Source organism: Aegilops tauschii, chromosome 5 (genome assembly GCF_002575655.3).
Source record: "Aegilops tauschii subsp. strangulata cultivar AL8/78 chromosome 5, Aet v6.0, whole genome shotgun sequence".
Lineage (NCBI taxonomy): Eukaryota > Viridiplantae > Streptophyta > Magnoliopsida > Poales > Poaceae > Aegilops > Aegilops tauschii.
The window spans coordinates 236,875,592-236,890,890 of record NC_053039.3 but is presented as its reverse complement, the minus strand read 5'-3'; positions in this window follow the sequence as shown (position 1 = coordinate 236,890,890).

The window sequence follows — 15,299 nt, the reverse complement described above, 5'->3', positions numbered from 1 at the left end:
TGTTCTTGATCCGATCTTGCAAGTTGTATGCACCTGCGTCGTGTTATGATCTGCATACCCCAAGGTGACAATAATTGGGATTCTTTCTGGTGATTACCGTAGTTTGAGGAGTTCATGTATTCACTATGTGTTAATTCTTTGTTCCGATTCTCTATTAAAAGGAGGCCTTAATATCCCTTAGTTTCCTTATGGACCTTGCTACCACGGGGCAAAAGATGTCATGCAAGTTCTTATCGCAAGCACGTATGACTATATACGTAATACATGCTTACATTACATGATCCGGAGCATCCTACGGACCTCGCCATGTCAAGAGTCCGTTCGGCAAGTGATACACGCGACATCTACTTCACATACATAAAGGTTATTCATCTCATTTACACGTGTTCACTTGACCCCTTCGAGGATGGTATACTACTTGACATCCCTCTCGTGTGCATGCATAGGTATTACCAGAGCTTCATCGACGACGAGGAGGAGTTCAAGCGCAAGAGAACATCTACACCATCCAAGAAGGGATAAGGAGGAGGAAGATGGACACCAAGACGCGAAGCACCGGAGGCCTCGGACCACCCCGGGTGCCTGGCCTCCTATGCCCCGGGTGCCCGGACCCCTGGCCACCAAGGGGTGCGGCCCCTGACCACCCCGGGTGCCCGGGCTTTCACCACCGGGTGCCCGCACCCCGACCCCCGGGTGCCCACACTCTCACCTGGCGCTACCCCGGGTGCCCGGACTTCACCCCCGGGTGCCCGGCCTCCTCATCCTAGCGACCCCCGGGTGCCCGGACCACTTTACCCCGGGTGCCCGTACTGCTTCGTATACCTACGCACATTTTGTGGTCTTTGACCCTTGTACCCCTCTCTCCCTCACATTTCGTCCATAGGCTATATATACCCCTTCCCTAGCTCATTTGAGGGGATAGCAAAGTATATGAGAGACATTAGAGAGCTTTGCTCCTTGTACCCACTCCTCTAGGAGATCAAGACCTCCTAGGAGAAGATCCCTAGTGGATATCAAGACCCCCATCTAGGGAAGGATCCCCATCATAGGATCATAAATACCTCTCTCCTTATAGGATTGGGATGAACTAGTTACCTCTTGTATCTTCTTGTGTTGGATTTGGACCTTTGTATCTCTTTGTGTGATTGGATCTAGCATATGTGTGATTGGATCTAGTCAATTTGAGTGTTTCCCCTATCTTGTGTTCTTCGTGTTCTTGGGGAATTCCCCTCCAATTCGTGAAAGATCTCCATCTAGGGTTCCACCCTACAACATCTTGGTATCATGAGCCATGGTTTCTCACGAAATTGGAGCCCCCTTCTTCTTTTTTAGCCTAATTTTGTTGTGTTCTTCCCCAATTTTGAAAATTCCCCACCAAAAATAGCCCCAATTTTTTTGTGATTTGTTGGTTTGATGAGGTTTTATTGGATTTGATCCATGGATTTGCTTGGTTTCAAGTGGATCTAGCCTTCCCCCCATCCATCTCCACCTTTCCCTCCACGAAATCCACCAATTTCTCCCATTTTCTCATGAATTTCCGCCCAAGTCTGTCACCCCCGGCACCCGGACACCCTGTGCATCCCCGCTGACCACCCGGGTGCCCGCACCCCGAACCCCCGGGCTGTTTTCCCCAGACCACCCCAGTTGCCCGCACCCCCGACCACCGGGCACCCGCACCACCCCGAATCAGCTCAACACCATCACCGTTTCGGCCATAACTTTGGCTCCCGGAGTCTGATTTTGACGTTCTTTAGCTCGTTGAGTAGCTATTGACATCCCCCATCCATCTAGATAGGTTCCAACACCATTTGACTCTATCAAAATTTTGGCATTTTGGCATCTTTGCCTAGGCCATCCACCATATCATCCGCAAAACCACCATAGCTTTCCGCAACCTAACCCATTTAGTTCCATATAGCATTTGTGGTTACTTGAGGGGTGACTTGAGTCTCATAAGGTGTTCCAGCTACTTAGGGATGGTCGCTTCATCATCAACCACCACCACCACTTCCGCATTGCTAACTCCGGAACCACCTACGCATTCCGCTACCACCATTTGACATTTTCCTTTGCGATTTTGAGTTTGCGGTTTTTCCATTTCCTAGGGTGTTTCGGCTATCTAGGAACGGTTCGACTTCGTCAACACCGCCGCTCATCTTTGCCAAGGACTCGACATCGACCACTTCACCATTTTGACACCCTAACCGTAAGCAAGAACGGTAACCTCTATATCATCTTGGCATCGTGGTATCCCATCATTGTACATTCTTGCCATTACATTGTTAACCCCTTAGCCCATTTTGCGTCACTTGCCTATCGATACTAGCCATTGAGTATTGCTGGCAATGTTACTTGTGCACATTAGTGATTCGTACCTTCCATTGCTCATACCATATCATATTGGTATCATCATATCATCCCTTGTGTCACAAGATTGTTCCCGCATATACACAATTGCTATCTTGGTTTGTGCATTTGGCATAAATGGCCCAAAAAAAAGAAAGAGAATAAGCTTTTAAGAAAAAAGAGAGCAAAGAAGCTTGTAAGCAAGTGCCGTAGCATCATACCACATTGCATATAAGATTGTCATATCCGGTCATCTTGGATCATCTTGAGAAGAACACCGGGAACATCATACACATAGCATACTTGGGATAGAAGACTCATACATTTTCATCTTATAGGTGGTGCACAAGTGTCGTATCCGCCTATTGAGCAATCGTGCTAGCATCTCTCTTGAGTTGTGCAAAACGAGTGTTTTCTGTGGATTCCACATTTTGTGCTCATTCCTTGGTTGCACGACCGCATTTATCCATCCGTGTGTGTGTTTCAGTGTGCCATTCATTGCTATTGGTCTACTTGTTTCACTTGCGAATTTGTGAATCTTTTCCAACATTATTGACTCTTGCTAGCATTTTGCATCAAATTTTTGTGCCACTATCCTCACCGAGCTCCACCATAAGCCTTACTTGTGTAGGTGTGAGAATTGACAAGATCCGGTACCAATTGTGCTATTTCCTTGATACATTATTGAGTGATCATTGATCCATCTTCAACATTGGATAAGGTACATTGGTCTAGTTCTTTCCTTTCTTCCACGCACATTTGCTTGTGTCTTGTGATGGATAGGCAAGGCATTTCATCTCTGGTCTTCGACAACAACGACGGTGCAAACAACTACATCACCAAATTGTCAATCTTCGATCTACAACGAGAAATGCAAGGCGCACAATCATGATTGCGAGAGCGCATTGACAACCTCGCCATCGACATACGACACTCCGAGCTATGTACAAGAGACTACTTCAACAACAAGCTTTCCACACAAAAGGAGGATAATGATGCAAGGATGGAGGAGATTAGGGCCTTGGTCAAGTCTACTTCCCCTTCGTCATCTTCAAGGCGGCGGCGAGCAAGTCGATCATCTTCGGAGCGCCCACAAGATGCAAGTACCACGCGGCACCATCAAGAAAACCTTCATGAGCACAAAAGAAGACCACGATACGAGCACCAACAAGACGGAGCTACGACTACTACCACCACTTCGGCATCTTTGCCAAGTGTTATCAAGGCATCTTCGCCTTGGACGTAAGGCATCTTCGTCTACCTCCAACAAGTACGCCCACATCGGCCTTCATCCACAGCGACGGTGATGAGATGATCGAGCATGGGATTTTCCCTTTGGTCATGGAGGAGAGTGATGATGTGCCATCCTCGGCCTTCATCCACGGCGACGACGAGATGGTTGAGCATGGGATTTTCCCTTCGACCACGACGACATATGATGACTTGAGTGACATGTGCCACCATATTGAGAGCGAGAGTGAGTTCACCACTAGCCCCATATATGACGAGTTGCCCCAATTCCCATGTGAGGAGAGCCACAACCCCCACCACTTGAGTGAGATGAGTGACTCCACCATACGTGAGATTGAGTGCACCTACCTTGAGGGAGGGAGTAAACCACCACATAGAGAGAATGTGATAGTTGATAGGTCTCGTGCGGCCATTTGCGTTTCTAACAACTTGACCTCTACCTCTATTGTGTCTTCTCATTTGGTGCTAGGTCCTATATATGATGATGCGCCGATCCTCGACGACTTCGTCCTCCCATTGGCCAAGACGATGGCCCTGGTGGAATATGATGCACCCCCACATGGTTCCATCAAGATGAAGATGATGACCACCATTTGGTCTTTGCCACCTCACCTACACCACTTGAGTGGAATGAGCAAGGTAATATAGGTGAAGGTGATGCTCTAGTCCCGCTAGTGGACATTCTCGACATTGATTGCTTGCATGATGTTGATCCACCTATTGTCACGCTTCATGCTAGTTCGACTTCCCCATGCAATGATTTACCATTTATGATGAGTTTGATGATTGCCATGTGGAGTCTATTAGTCGTGATGCCATGTTACATAGGATTTCTTGTGATAATTCTCTAGGTCACATCATGTTTGACAATCCGCTTGACTTGTCATATGCTATGCATGAGATCAACAATATGTTGCAATCTCATCGTAGTGACTATGCATATGCCATCAACATAAACCCAATTTGCACATATGGCATAGATGACAAGCCCATGGTTATTGGAATTTGTTTTTCTTGTGATGATGTTGATATACTTCCTTTGCATCATTTATCTCATATGCCATGCCATGACCACCTAGCTTCGCATATGCATTGTTTTGGATGTTCTCCATTTTCTCCATATGATGTTTCCACTATTGCTCATGAGGACACCCCCATAGTTTCCTCATACATTTTAGGAGATTTTAGTATATTGCATGATCCCAATACTTGTGTACACCATATGCTCCCCATGAATGAAAATGCTATTGATGTGCCATATACTTGTATGCTAATTTCGCATCCCAATCATGTTATACATAACAACTATTCTTTCATGATGGATGACATGTTCATATACCATGTTTCCAATTCTTTGAGCGATGCTTATTTTGTGCTAACTCTCACGAGCACAGACACATCATGATGGATGATGTGTACATTTACCACGCACACAATTTCTTTGGTTTGTGAATCTTTTGTGTAGGTACCCATGAATACTTGTCAACCTCGCAATCCCACGAGTTGACAAAACGAGCTCTAGAGAGCAATGATGACTTGGCATCCCGTGGATTGCCTTTCCCACCGCTCTCTTCGTGCAAAGACTTCGCGCATTTCTTCTACATGGCCCTCACTTGGCTATGGGTTATTGTCCATTACATATTATATGCCCCATCTTGCCATGTTCACTTTGGATGACATGCTTATTCATATGCCTTTACCTTGCATTTGTGACCCATGCTTTGCATTACACATGATGATTGATTCTACTACTTGTGTGTGTATTTGCAAGCTTGGTGGAGATATTGCTTGTTCGTGCCATGTTTCCTTTGTGATCCATTCCTATGATGATACATTGATCTTGTTTTTGTAATCGTGCTTGTGATATGTCATGTGCATTACCTAGGCATATTATTTGCTCACATGACATGGTTGCCATGATTACCTATGGTATGTTGCATCTTCGCACTACTAGCTTGCAAGACTTGATTGCCTCGCACATGTTGCACAATTACTATCTCATTTGTGTTGAGTGCCACACTATCTTCACCACACCATATGCACATTATGCTTGGATTGGATTGCACTTGCCCCATGTATTTAGACTTTCCATTTCATTTGGTGTTGTGAATGACTCTTATGCCTACCATAGACCGTTCATTGAGATTCTTATGCATGCTTGCTATGAGCTTGAGGTAGATGCTTATTCTCTTGTCACACATATTTGCATCACTACCTCACATTTACATGCTTGTCTCCATGACGACCTTGATTGTGCTCAAGTTATGTGCTTTCATGCCATGTCACAATCCTTTGTTACACCATATGCTATGCATGATAACGACACTTGTTCGATGAATCACCACTTGAATGCTTGGTGCTAACCACATTTGTTTTTCCAAGTGTAACAAAGGAATCACTAGACGGTGCGACATTGGAGAGTGCCCATTTCGAGCTTGAAAACCATGAGTACTTGGTGAACGTTCACTCCTACAAGGCGACACCATCTCTTTCCCATGGTGATTTGGTTTTCGATCCGAGGTCGGATCTTTCCCAAGGGGGAGGGGATGATGCGGAGCAACCTACGGACAACACCATGTCAAGAGTCCGTTCGGCAAGTGACACACGCGACATCTACTTCACATACATAAAGGTTATTCATCTCCTTTACACGTGTTCACTTGACCCCTTCGAGGATGGTATACTACTTGACATCCATCTCGTGTGCATGCATAGGTATTACCAGAGCTTCATCGACGACGAGGAGGAGTTAAAGCGCAAGAGAACATCTACACCATCCAAGAAGGGAGAAGAAGGAGGAAGAGGGACACCAAGACGCGAAGCACCGGAGGCCTCGGACCACCCCGGGTGCCCGGCCTCCTATGCCCCAGGTGCCCCGACCCCCGGCCCCCAAGGGGTGCGGCCCCTGACCACCCCGGGTGCCCGGGCTTTCACCCCTGGGTGCCCGCACCCCGACCCCCGGGTGCCCGCACCCTCACCTGGCGCTACCCCCGGTGCCCAGACTTCACCCCGGCTGCCCGGCCTCCTCATCCCAGCGACCCCCGGGTGCCCGGACTGCTCCGTATGCCTGCACGCATTTTGTGGTCTTTGACCCTTGTACCCCTCTCTCCCTCACATTTCGTCCATAGGCTATATATACCCCTTCCCTAGCTCATTTGAGGGGATAGCAAAGTATATGAGAGACATTAGAGAGCTTTGCTCCTTGTACCCACTCCTCTAGGAGATCAAGACCTCCTAGGAGAAGATCCCTAGTGGATATCAAGACCCCCATCTAGGGAAGGATCCCCATCATAGGATCATCAAGACCTCTCTCCTCATAGGATTGGGATGAACTAGTTACCTCTTGTATCTTCTTGTGTTGGATTTGGACCTTTGTATCTCTTTGTGTGATTGGATCTAGCATATGTGTGACTGGATCTAGTCAATTTGAGTGTTTCCCCTCTCTTGTGTTCTTCGTGTTCTTCGTGTTCTTGGGGATTTCCCCTCCAATTCGTGAAAGATCTCCATCTAGGGTTCCACCCTACAACATTACATTCATGAATTGGAGCTAGTTCTGTGTCGCCCTAGGTTATGACTGTTACTTGATGAATGTTATCCAACGTTATCACCGATCCAATGCCTACGAGTATTTCACATATTGTTTCTTGCTAAGTTGCTACTGTTGCTACTACTGTCACAATTGCTACGTTGCTACCATTACTGTTACTTTTACTATCATTGCTATCACTATCAGATTACCATATTGCTGTGCTACTGATCACTCTGCTGCAGATATTTAGTCGCTAGGTGTGGTTGAATTGACAACTCAACTGCTAATACTTGCAAATATTCTTTGGCTCCCCTTGTGTCGAATCAATAAATTTGGGTTGAATACTCTACACTCAAAAAATGTTGCGATCCCCTATACTTGTGGGTTATCAAGACCTTTCTCTGGCGCCGTTGCCGGAGAGCATAGCTATATTTGTTGAGTCACTTGGGATTTATATCTGTTGATCACTATAAGAATCTTAAGGATGATAGAACCAAGATCATTCCCTCTAAGACGAGGGGAGGTAAGGAACTGTTATCTAGCTCTGCACTTGATTCACCTTGTGTTGTGAGTATGCTTGCAACACCACCACCTGCTATTAATTATGATATGTTGCAAGTAATTGATGATGATACTTTTTCTATGAATGATGCTAGAACTTTGCCTGATAAGACTATGCCACTAGGTCAATTTCTTGATGAACAACTTGCTAGAGCTAAAGAATTTGAGAAGGCTGAAACTAATGAGATTACTGAACTGATGAAGTTATTGAAACTGGAAACTATGAAACCGCTATTCGACCTAGCTCTCCTAGATATGAGTTGCCTAAGATACCTACAGGTTATGTTATGTATGGAGAGGTATCTAGGTATTTTCTTGCTTTTAATGATAGAGATGATCTTAAGAAATTACTATGCAAGGTGAAAGGAAAATCTTTGAATGCTAGAATGAAATATGATCCTAAATTTGCTACTTCACCTATCTTTATTATTAATAAGGATTATGAATTCTTTGTCGATCCTGAGTTAATTACTTTGGTTAAATCTGACCCTTTCCAAGGCTGCCAAACTGAAATGGTTGTGGCACATCTTACTAAATTAAATGATATAGCCACCCTATTTTCTCATGAGGAGAAAATTCGCTATTACTATATCCTCAAGTTATTTCCTTTCTCATTAAAGGGTGATGCTAAGATATGGTATAATACTCTTGCTCCTGGTTGTGTGTGTAGTCTCCAGGATATGATTTATTACATCTCTGAAAAATATTTTCCTGCTCATCAGAAACAAGCCGCCTTACATGAAATATTTAACTTTGTGCAAATTGAAGAAGAGAATCTCGCACAAGCTTGGGGGGAGGCTTCTCCAGTTACTGAATGCTTTGCCTGATCATCCTCTTAAGAAAAATGAAATACTTGATATCTTCTATAATGGACTAACGATGCTTCTAGGGACTACCTCGATAGTTGTGCTGGTTGTGTTTTCAGGGAACGAACTATTGAACAAGGCGAGGAACTATTGAATACTGTATTGAAGAATGATAATGATTGGACACTTCCTGAACCACCGCCTAAACCCACTCCGAAGAAGAGGGTATTTTATTTCTCAGTCCTGAAGATATGCAAGAAGCAAAGAAATGTATGAAGGAAAAAGGTATTGAAGCTGAAGATATTAAGAATTTACCACCTATTGAAGAAATACATGGTATTGACACACCACTACAGGTGGTAAAGGTAAATTATCTTATAAAGTTTGATGAAGGTGATATTCCTTATAATAAATCTCCTAGTCAATGCTTGTATGAATTTGACAATTACATTATTGAGCAAGATCATTTCAATGCAAATGTTATGAAACAATTGAAACGAAATGCCTACATGATTGATAGCTTGAGTGACTTATTGTTTAGAATTGTTAATGATGTCAAAGGTGTACGTAAACATGCTTCTATGGTCTAAACTCAGTTAGAACAAGTTGCTAAATCTCAAAGTGAATTGCTCAATGAAATAAATAATAATATGTATGATCATGCTGTTAGAGTAATGACTAGAGGAGGTAGAATGACTCAGGAGCCACTTTATCCTGAAGATCACCCTAAAAGAATTGAACAAGACTCTCGAAGAATCGAACTCGATGCACCTAGTCCATCTAAAAAGAAAAATAAAAAGAAAAATGATAGGACTTTGTATACTTGTAGTGAACCTGGGGTAGAAAACCTTCTGAGGATAGTAATGATGTTTCTATTTCCGATGCTGAAACTCAATCTGGCAACGAACATTCACCTAGTGATAATGACAATGATGATGTTCATGTATATGCTCAACCAGACAATGATAAAGAACCAGATAAAGATGTTGAAATAGAACCCAATGTTGATCTTGATAACCCACCACCTAAAAAATAAACGTTATGATAAAAGAGATTTTGTTGCTAGAAAACATGGTAAGGGAAGAGAACCATGGGTTCAAAAAACCATGCCCTTTCCACCTAAACCATCTAAGAATAAAGATGAGGAAGAATTTGAACGCTTTGCTGAAATGCTTAGGCCAGTCTTTTTGCGTACTCGTTTGATTGATATTTTAAAGATGGACCCTTATGCAAAATATATGAAAGATATTGTCATGAATAAAAGTAAAATACTTGAAGCTGAAATATCCAGCATGCCTGCAAACTATTCTTTTATGGATGGAGTACCTAAGAAACTAGGAGATCCAGGAATACCAACTATACCATGCTCCATTAAAAGAAATTATGTCAAAACTGCTTTGTGTGATTTAGGAGCCGATGTTAGTGTTACGCCTTTCCCTTTATATAAAAGACTTGATTTGAATAAACTCACTCCCACTAAAATATCATTGCATTTGGCTGAAAAATCAACTGCCATACATATCGATGTTTGTGAGGATGTGTTGTAGTTGCAAATGTTACTATCTTAATAGACTTTGTTATACTTGATATTGAAGGAAATATGCCCTAGAGGCAATAATAAAGTTGTTATTTATATTTCCTTATATCATGATAAATGTTTATTATTCATGCTAGAATTGTATTAACCGGAAACTTAGTACATGTGTGAATACATAGACAAAACAGAGTGTCACTAGTATGCCTCTACTTGACTAGCTCATTGAATCAAAGATGGTTAAGTTTCCTAGCCATAGACATGAGTTGTCATTTGATTAACGGGATCACCTCATTAGAGAATGATGTGATTGACTTGACCCATTCTGTTAGCTTAGCACTTGATCATTTAGTATATTGCTATTGCTTTCTTCATGACTTATACATGTTCCTATGACTATGAGATTATGCAACTCCCGAATACCGGAGGAACACTTAGTGTGCTACCAAACGTCACAACGTAACTGGGTGATTATAAAGGTGCTCTAAAGGTGTCTCCGATGGTACTTGTTGAGTTGGCATAGATCGAGATTAGGATTTGTCACTCCGATTGTCGGAGAGGTATCTCTAGGCCCTCTCGGTAATGCACATCACTATAATCCTTGCAAGCAAAGTGACTAATGAGTTAGCTGCGGGATGATGCATTACAGAACGAGTAAAGAGACTTGCAGGTAACGAGATTGAACTAGGTATTGAGATACCGACGATCGAATCTCGGGCAAGTAACATACCGATAACAAAGGGAACAACGTATATCGTTATGCGGTTTGACCAATAAAGATCTTCGTAGAATATGTGGGAGCCAATATGAACATCCAGGTTCCGCTATTGGTTATTGACCGGAGACGTGTCTCAGTCATGTCTACATAGTTCTCGAAACGATAGGGTCCGCTCGCTTAACGTTTGGTGACGATCGATATTATGAGTTTATGTGTTTTGATGTACCGAAGATAGTTCAGAGTCCCAGATGTGATCACGGACATGACGAGGAGTCTTGAAATGGTCGAGACGTAAAGATTGATATATTGGATGACTATATTCAGACACCGGATGAGTTTTGGGGGTCACCGGATAATTATCGGAGTGCCGGGGGGTTATCGGAACCCCGGGGGAACTAATGGGCCAATGTGGGCCTTGTGAGAGAGAGAGGAGGGGCCATAGGGCTGGCCGCCCCCCCTTGAGGAGTCCAAATTGGACAAGGAGGGGGGCGCCCCCTCTTTCCCTCCCTCTCTCCCTCTCCTTCCTCCCCCCTTCCTCCTCCTAGTTGGACTAGGAAAGGGGGAGTCCTACTCCTACTAGGAGGAGGACTCCTCCCCTCCTTGGCACGCCCCAAGGGCCGGCCGGCCTCCCCTTTGCTCCTTTATATACGGGGGCAGGGGGCACCCTAGAACACACCAACAGACATTGTCTTAGCCATGTGCAGTGCCCCCCTCCACCATAATCCACCTCGCTCATATCGTTGCAGTGCTTAGGCGAAGCCCTGCGCGGTAGCTTCATTATCACCGCCATCACGCCGTCGTGCTGACGAAGCTCTCCCTCGACACCCAGCTGGATCAAGAGTTCGTGGGACGTCACCGAGCCGAACGTGTGCAGATCGTGGAGGTGCCGTACTTTCGGTACTAGGATCGGCCGGATCGTGAAGACATATGACTACATCAACCGCGTTGTCATAACGCTTCCGCTTACGGTCTACGAGGGTACATGGACAACACTCTCCCCTCTCGTTGCTATGCATCACCATGATCTTGCGTGTGCGTAGGAATTTTCTTGAAATTACTGCGTTCCCCTACAGTGGCATCCGAGCCAGGTTTATGCGTAGGTGTTATATGGACGAGTAGAACACAAGTGAGTTGTGGGCGATAATAGTCATACTGCTTACCAGCATGTCATACTTTGATTCGATGGTATTGTTGGATGAAGCGGCCCGGACCGACATTACGCTTACGCTTACGCGAGACTGGTTCTACCGACGTGCTTCGCACACAGGTGGCTGGCGGGTGTCAGTTTCTCCAACTTTAGTTGAATCGAGTGTGGCTACGCCCGGTCCTTGTTGAAGGTTAAAACAACACATACTTGACGAAAAATCATTGTGGTTTTGATGCGTAGGTAACAACGGTTCTTGCTCAGCCCGTAGCAGCCACGTAAAACTTGCAACAACAAAGTAGAGGACGTCTAACTTGTTTTTGCAGGGCATGTTGTGATGTGATATGGTCAAGACATGATGCTAAATTTTATTGTATGAGATGATCATGTTTTATAACGGATTTATCGACAACTGGCAGGAGCCATATGGTTGTCGCTTTACTATATGAAATGCAATCGCCATGTAATTGCTTTACTTTATCACTAAGCGGTAGTGCTAATCATAGAAGCAATAGTTGGCGAGATGACAACGATGCTTCGATGGAGATCAAGGTGTCAAGCCGGTGACGATGGTGATCATGACGGTGCTTTGGAGATGGAGATCAAAGGCACAAGATGATGATGGCCATATCATATCACTTATATTGATTACATGTGATGTTTATCCTTTATGCATCTTATTTTGCTTAGTTCAGCGGTAGCATTATAAGATGATCTCTCACTAAATTTCAAGGTACAAGTGTTCTCCCTGAGTATGCACCGTTGCGAAAGTTCGTCGTGCCGAGACACCACTGATGATCGGGTGTGATAAGATCTATGTTCACCTACAACGGGTGCAAGCCAGTTTTGCACACGTAGAATACTCGGGTTAAACATGATGAGCCTAGCATATGTAGATATGGCCTCGGAACACTGAGACCGAAAGGTCGAGCGTGAATCATATAGTAGATATGATCAACATAGTGATGTTCACCATTGAAAACTACTCCATCTCACATGATGATCGGACATGGTTTAGTTGATTTGGATCACATGATCACTTAGATGATTAGAGGGATGTCTATCTACGTGGGAGTTCTTAAGTAATTTGATTAATTGAACTTTAATTTATCATGAGCTTAGTACCTGATAGTATTTTGCATGACTATATTGTTGTAGATAGATGGCCCGTGCTGTTGTTCCGTTGAATTTTAATGCGTTCCTAGAGAAAGCTAAGTTGAAAGAACATGGTAGCAACTACACGGACTGGGTCCGTAACTTGAGGATTATCCTCATTGCTGCACAGAAGAATTACGTCCTAGAAGCACCGGTAGGTGCCAAACCCGCTGCAGGAGCAACGCCAGATGTTATGAACGTCTGGCAGAGCAAAGCTGATGACTACTCGATAGTTCAGTGTGCCATGCCTTACGGCTTAGAACCGGGACTTCAATGACGTTTTGAATGTCATGGAGCATATGAGATGTTCCAGGAGTTGAAGTTAATATTTCAAGCAAATGCCCGGATTGAGAGATATGAAGTCTCCAATAAGTTCTACAGCTGCAAAACGGAGGAGAATAGTTCTGTCAGTGAGCATATACTCAAAATGTATGGGTATAACAATCACTTGATTCAAGTGGGAGTTAATCTTCCTGATGATAGTGTCATTGGCAGAATTGTTCAATCACTGTCACCAAGCTACAAGAGCTTCGTGATGAACCATAATATGCAAGCGATGGATAAGACAATTCCCGAGCTCTTCGCAATGCTAAAGGCTGCGGAGGTAGAAATCAAGAAAGAGCATCAAGTGTTGATGGTCAACAAGACCACCAGTTTCAAGAAAAAGGGTAAAGGGAAGAAGGGGAACTTCAAGAAGAACGGCAAGCAAGTTGCTGCTCAAGTGAAGAAGCCCAAGTATGGACCTAAGCCTGAGACTGAGTGCTTCTATTACAAAGGGACTGGTCACTGGAAGCGGAACTGCCCCAAGTATTTGGCGGATAAGAAGGATGGCAAGGTGAACAAAGGTATATGTGATATACATGTTATTGATGTGTACCTTACTAATGCTCGCAGTAGTGCCTGGGTATTTGATACTGGTTCTATTGCTAATATTTGCAACTCGAAACAGGGACTACAGATTAAGCGAAGATTGGCTAAGGACGAGGTGACGATGCGCGTGGGAAATGGTTCCAAAGTTTATGTGATCGCGGTCGGCACGCTACCTCTACATCTACCTTCGGGATTAGTTTTAGACCCGAATAATTGTTATTTGGTGCCAGCGTTAAGCATGAAAATTATATCTGGATCTTGTTTGATGCGAGATGGTTATTCATTTAAATCAGAGAATAATGGTTGTTCTATTTATATGAGTAATATCTTTTATGGTCATACACCCTTGAAGAGTGGTCTATTTTTGTTGAATCGCGATAGTAGTGACACACATATTCATAATATTGAAGCCAAACGATGCAGATTTGATAATGATAGTGCAACTTATTTGTGGCACTGCCGTTTGGGTCATATTGGTGTAAAGCGCATGAAGAAACTCCATTCTAATGGACTTTTGAAATCACTTGATTATGAATCACTTGGTACTTGCGAACCATGCCTCATGGGCAAGATGACTAAAACGCCGTTCTCCGGAACAATGGAGCGAGCAACAGATTTGTTGGAAATCATAGATACTGATGTATGTGGTCCAATGAATATTGAGGCTCGCGACGGATATCGTTATTTTCTCACCTTCACAGATGATTTGAGCAGATATGGGTATATCTACTTGATGAAACATAAGTCTGAAACATTTGAAAAGTTCAAAGAACTTCAGAGTGAAGTGGAAAATCATCGTAACAAGAAAATAAAGTTTCTACAATCTGATCGTGGAGGAGAATATTTGAGTTACGAGTTTGGTCTTCATTTGAAACAATGCAGAATAGTTTCGCAACTCACGCCACCCGGAACACCACAGCGTAATGGTGTGTCCGAACGTCGTAACTGCACTTTATTAGATACAGTGCGACCTATGATGTCTCTTACTGATTTACCTCTATCGTTTTGGGGTTATGCTTTAGAGACAGTTGTATTCACGTTAAATAGGGTACCATCTAAATCCGTTGAGACGACACCTTATGAACTATGGTTTGGCAAGAAACCTAAGTTGTCGTTTCTTAAAGTTTGGGGCTGCGATGCTTATGTGAAAAAGCTTCAACCTGATAAGCTCGAACCCAAATCGGAGAAATATGTCTTCATAGGATACCCAAAGGAGACTGTTGGGTACACCTTCTATCACAGGACCGAAGGAAAGACATTGGTTTCTAAAATGGATCCTTTCTAGAGAACGAGTTTCTCTCGAAAGAAGTGAGTGGGAGGAAAGTAGAACTTGATGAGGTAAGTGTACCTGCTCCCTTATTGGAAAGTAGTTCATCACAGAAATC